We start from the raw sequence: 6,419 nt of genomic DNA, 5'->3' as shown, positions 1-6,419 counted from the left end.
TGTCTCACTCCCTGAGACAGGGCTTTGTTTTACTGATAATGTTCATATCCCCTACATCAAGTACAATACCAGGCACATAGGAGGCTCTCAGTAAAGATGACAATGTCGCCAGAAGTTTAGAAACCATTCCCTGATAAATGGAAATCTCTGTCTTAAAATCCACTCCTACTTTCAGAATTGTACTTGCTGGTCACCTGATGCAGGGAAGCCTTCACTTTTGTTTGCTTGCTTTTTAAGACAAAAGCCTGGTCTTGTTCATGAAGAAACAGTCTTTCTGCAGTAAGGCCCCTCAAGGAGCCACAGAGATCACAAAGTATACTTCCGGCGGGCCCTGGAAAGCGGCCTGTTTTCTTCAGGCTTCCTGAGCTCCTGGTGGGTTTCTCCGCTATCCAGAGAGAGCCCCAGGGCTTGCTCCCTCCCCTGAGCCTTTGACATCTGCTGTCCTTCTTGGATGCAGAAAGCACAAGTGAACCGGGAAATCACAGTTCTCAATAAGGAAAAAGATAACTTTAGAAAACTCCATCTATAATCTGGTTTGTGCTCCTTCACCCTACTGAGTATGAAGGTTAAGAAAGGCTCACTGAGGAAATTCCCTGGCGGTCCAGTGGTTTGGGCTTGGTGCTTTCGCTGCAGGGGCCTGAGTTTGATCCCTGGTTGGGGAACTAATATCCCACAAGCTATGCTGTGTGGCCAAAAATAGAAAGAAAGAAAGAAAAAAAAAAAGGCTCACTGAAGAACAATGTGTCCTCACACCAACATTCCCAGAAGTACCATGGCCCTGGGAACTAGAGAGTAATGGAAAGGAAATATGACTTTTTAAAGCTGACCTCTAAAAAAGCGATGAGAACATTTTTGTTTTCCCTGGGATTTGATGATTAGAAGGCAAGCATCATCTTCTCTCATGCATTCTCTGTTTAAACAAATAGCTTTCTTTGTAGACTGCCTAAGCTTTGCAGGAAATAGCATAAATGTGAATGTGATCCCAAACCCATAGTTTCTGCTTCCTGTCCTCCAGATTATGTGCACCAAAATCAGATTCAAAGCCCATTGCTAGGTGCACAGAGGATTCAGATCCATCCACACACCATAATCTGCATGCCCTAGCCCCTTTTTGTTTTTTAGTCACCAAGAATTAGCTCTCACAAATTCAGTCAGTCATTGAACTTATACCTACTATAGGAGTTGAACAGTTTCCACTCACTTTCCTAGGACAGTCCTTTTTTCTCTGGCTTTACCTGCCTTTCCTGGGCTGGACCTCACAGATTACTAGCATATTCTCACTATATGACAGAATCATATGTAGGGTACAAATATGTCTCATGCAAGATTTGGGATACAGTGATACAAGAAATTATACGTTTTTCATCTGAAATTCAAATTTAACTGGACACCTATTTTTGTTTGCTAAGTCTGGCAACCCTACAGGTAGGATAAAATCTTTATCTGAACTACTTTGGATTAGACTTGAAATCTGATCTTGGAAAAAATCACCCTAAGTAATTCCCCTCTTCTACCTTTTTCCTGGAAACACAAACTCTCACATACATTCAAGTCCATATAATCGTATTCCTCACTTTTTTCATTTTTGGATTTTTTAGTTACCATTTTTAAGGTAAATTTTACACCCAGTAAAATGCACAGATCCTAAGTGTATATTTTGATGAGTTTTGACGAATTTGTACCCCCGTGAAACACATACCCCAATCAAGATATAGACTATTTCTATAACCTCAAAAAGTTCCCTTGGGCCCCTTTCCAGTTAATGATGTCGCCTCAGAGACAACTACCGCAGATTAGCGTAGCTTGTTCTGTGCGTGCATGCTCAGTCATGTCCGACTATGTGACCGCATGGACTGTAGCCCGCCAGACTCCTCTGTCCATGGAATTTTCCAGGCAGGAATACTGGAGTGGGTGCTTGTTCTTGAGTTTCATATACATGGAGTTACAGTATGTTTTCTTTAGTGTCTGGCTTCTTTCTCTCAACAAGCTGCTTCTGAGATTTGTCCATATGGGTGTATATCTCCGTCATTTATTCTTTTTCTTAAGGAGTATGAGTCCACTGAGTGGATTTATCACGTTTATCCAGTCACCTGTCAGTGAACATGTGAGCTGTTTCTAGTTTGGAGCTATTATGAATAAAGTTTCTATGAACATTGCATACAGATCTTTTTGTGAGGATGTGCTTTTATTTCTCTTGCATTAGTTTCACAGGGCTTATATTAGTTTCTCTTGTATTTGTTTGTGGTAACAAATTATCACAAATTCTATGGCTAACAACAACAGAAATTTATTCTCAGCAGTTCGGGAGGCCAGAAGTCTAAAATTAAAGTATCAGGACTTCGCTGTGGCTAAGACTCCATGCTCCCAATGCAGGGGACCCAGGTTTAATCCCTGGTCAGGGAACTAGCCCCACAGGCCTCAACTAAGACCTGATACAGCCAAATAAATAAATAAAAATGTTAAGGGCTTCTCTGGTGGCTCAATAGTAAACAATCCGCCTGCCAATGCAGGAGACACAGGTTCGATCCCTGGTCTGGGAAGATCCCAGATTCCATACTCGGAGCCACTGAACCCATGAGCCACAGCTATTGAGCCTGGGCTCTAGAGCCTGGGCACCACAGCTAATGAGTCCACTCAGGGCAACTCCTGAAGTGCATGTGTCCTGGTGCCCAGGCTCATAACAAGACAAACCACTGCCATGAGAAGCCCACACACCCCAACTGCAGACTAGTGCCTGCTCGCTGCAACTAGAGAAAAGCCCTCAGGGCAGTGAAGCCCAGCCCAGGTAAAAATAAGGAAATTTATCTTAAAAAAATATATATATATGTATATACACATATATATAAAACAAAAGTGTCAGCAGGGTGGGCTCCTTCTGGAGACTCTGAAGGCCACGTTCCATGTCTCTCTCACCAGTGCTGCTGTTGGCAGCCCTTGGCACTCCTTGACTGGTGACTGCATCCCTCCAATCTCTGCCTCGATTGTCACAAGGTGTTTCTCCCTGCCGTTAATCCTGTGTCACCTGAGGGACAGTGGAATGGAAGGAGGTAGATGAGCAGGGCAGTGGGGCAGTGTGACTAGATGCAGCGCATACTTTCATGTCAACTCTGTCTCCGCTCTTAATTTGCAGGCTGTCTGCAGGCTGGGCCTGACTTCTAGGCTGGGCTGACATCACTAAGCCGAGCAGAGATGTTCACCCAGACGAAGCAGACAGAAGCCGATGTTCCTGCCTTTCTTCCCCAATTTCCCCGCTCTGTACATCCACCCCTAAACATCCAGCCTTCTCATACTCCAGGGTGTTGCCCAATCCCAGGTTCTAGAAATTCTCTTGCCTTCAAGTCCTCCAGAAACAAAATGATAACATCCAGCCTGTGTGGGCTTGGCTATGCTGTGGACAGACAGCACAAAACCAGAGGTACTGTGACATCCTGCAAAATAAGCCCAGTGCTTGTCCCCTGTACCTCTTTTATCTCCAGCCTCTGTTGTACGATCTAGGAGGTTCTAGCTCTAGGTTTGATCACAGGATCCAGAAGTATTGATACATTAGGCATCAGTTAAAACAGAACATTTCTCTGAGGGTCTGGTACTTTTCGAAATCCTGACTTTGAAGTTTAGAAGCATCTTGACTCAGCCCCAGAGCTTTGCATCTAGACTGCCTGTCCCCTGCCTGGTTTTCCCTCTTACAGCCACAACAGGAAGCCCCCTCAGGCGGCAGGGCTTCCGTTCCTCCTCTGTCACCCCCTGCACTTGGCTTTTCCCTTCTCCTCAATGCAGACATCCAGCTCTGAGCTCAAAAGTTCCTGGGAATGTGGGTCATCTGTGGTGTTTTCGCAGTCTGGGAGGTTCTGAGAGTTTCCAACAACAGGTTTCTCCCACAGAAACCTTCGATCAGTCCCTTCCAGGTCTGTCCTAGAGAAGGAGATAATGAGACGTAAAAGGTTTTGCTTGCGAGCAGCTCTACAAATCTTTTTTGCCCAATTGCCAGTGTCTGAAGCTTCCTACAGGCCCCACCTGAGATCTTCAAATTCACTAGTTTTGGGGTATGTGAGTCCGGGGGAGGCAATGAAGAGGAAAAGAGATTTTTTAAAGTGCCCAGTTGAATATTTAGTTTGAGCAGTCCAAGAAAAGAGAAAGGACAGGTAGGCATCATACTGTTTTGCTAAAAGTTTTCACTTTCATCTCAGGTTCAAAGGATTCACTAACAAAATAAGCCACTCGTTTTATACAAATAAATAATACTAATATTTATTAGAGAGCTATCTAGCTTACTTTCAATGTACTAACACTACGAACAAAGCTAGTGGAGGTGATGGAATTCCAGTTGCGCTATTTCAAATCCTGAAAGATGATGCTGTGAAAGTGCTGCACTCAATATGCCAGCAAATTTGGAAAACTCAGCAGTGGCCACAGGACTGGAAAAGGTCAGTTTTCATTCCAATCCCTAAGAAAGGCAATGCCAAAGAATGCTCAAACTACCGCACAATTGCACTCATCTCACATGCTAGTAAAGTAATACTCAAAATTCTCCAAGCCAGGCTTTAGCAATACGTGAACCGTGAACTTCCAGATGTTCAAGCTGGTTTTAGAAAAGGCAGAGGAACCAGAGATCAAATTGCCAACATCCGCTGGATCATGGAAAAAGCAAGAGAATTCCAGAAAAACATCTATTTCTGCTTTATTGACTATGCCAAAGCCTTTGACTGTGTGGATCACAATAAACTGTGGAAAATTCTGAAAGAGATGGGAATACCAGATCGCCGGACCTGCCTTTTGAGAAACCTGTATGCAGGTCAGGAAGCAACAGTTAGAACTGGACATGGAACAACAGACTGGTTCCAAATAGGAAAAGGAGTACGTCAAGGCTGTATATTGTCACCCTGCTTATTTAACTTCTATGCAGAGTACATCATGAGAAACCCTGGGCTGGAGGAAGCACAAGCTGGAATCAAGATTGCCGGGAGAAATATCAATAACCTCAGATATGCAGATGATACCACCCTTATGGTAGAAAGTGAAGAGGAAGTAAAAAGCCTCTTGATCAAAGTGAAAGAGGAGAGTGAAAAGGTTGGCTTAAAGCTCAACATTCGGAAAACGAAGATCATGGCATGCAGTCCCATCACTCATGGCAAATAGATGGGGAAACAGTGGAAACAGTGTCAGACTTTATTTTTTTGGGCTCCAAAATCACTGCAGATGGTGATTGCAGCCATGAAATTAAAAGACACTTACTCCTTGGAAGGAAAGTTATGACCAACCTAGATAGCATATTAAAAAGCAAAGACATTACTTTGTCAACAAAGGTCCGTCTAGTCAAGGCTATGGTTTTTCCAGTGGTCATGTATGGATGTGAGAGTTGGATTATAAAGAAAGCTGACCACAGAATTGATGCTTTTGAACTGTGGTATTGGAGAAGACTCTTGAGAGTCCCTTGGACTGCAAGGAGATCCAACCAGTCCATTCTGAAGGAGATCAGCCCTGGGATTTCTTTGGAAGGAATGATGTTAAAGCTGAAACTCCAGTACTTTGGCCACCTCATGTGAAGAACTGACTCATTGGAAAAGACCTTGATGCTGGGAGGGATTGGGGGCAGGAGGAGAAGGGGATAACCGAGGATGAGATGGCTGGATGGCATCACTGACTCGATGGATGTGAGTCTAAGTGAACTCCGGGAGTTGGTGATGGACAGGGAGGCCTGGCATGCTGCGATTCATGGGGTCGAAAAGAGTCGGACACGACTGAGTGACTAAACTGAACTGAACTGAACAGTAAAAGAAAAAGAGAAATAGAGCAGAGGATACATCACCAAATTGGGTTTTGACAAACATCCATACTTAATCAGCGCTGGGAAGTCCCGGGTCACAGCACATCTGGAGTCCCAGTTGGAAAGAGGTTCCAGGCAGCACCCGTTCTATGGGTGAGGCTTCAAAGATTGCAGTTCAGGGTTCCCACTTATAATCCCAGGACACAAACTGGTATCATCATCAATCTGTGTGCAGCTCTGGTTTCATGTTACTGCTGTTTGTTCTGTAGTGTAAAATTTGGAATGTTAAGCAGGGGGCTTGGTTGGCCAGGGCCCTCTCCAGGGGCTCAACAGTCCCAAGATTTGTGCCCTGTCTTACCTGTGGTGCTGCAAGGCTTGTACTCACAGCAGGAAGTCAGGGCGCTCACAGCACAGTTTCTAGGCAGGTCCCCTTGGGTCTTGGCTCCTACTTGTCAACCACAAATTAATTTTTAGGTTGGTAATCTATGCCTTCTTATTCAGGACATCTGCTATGTACAATAGTTTTCCCAGCTTGAAATTTCTAATCTTCCCTTGAATAAACTTCCTCAGCTCCTTGGACAGAGATTGCTTTGGTGGCTATATTGCAATAGGCCTGGTCAACAGCACAGAGTCTGGCATCACAGCCTCTGAGTGTGAC

Source organism: Capra hircus, chromosome 16 (assembly GCF_001704415.2).
Source record: "Capra hircus breed San Clemente chromosome 16, ASM170441v1, whole genome shotgun sequence".
Classification (NCBI taxonomy): Eukaryota; Metazoa; Chordata; class Mammalia; order Artiodactyla; family Bovidae; genus Capra; species Capra hircus.
The sequence above is the reverse complement of the archived record's forward strand: the minus strand, read 5'-3'. Positions refer to the sequence as shown.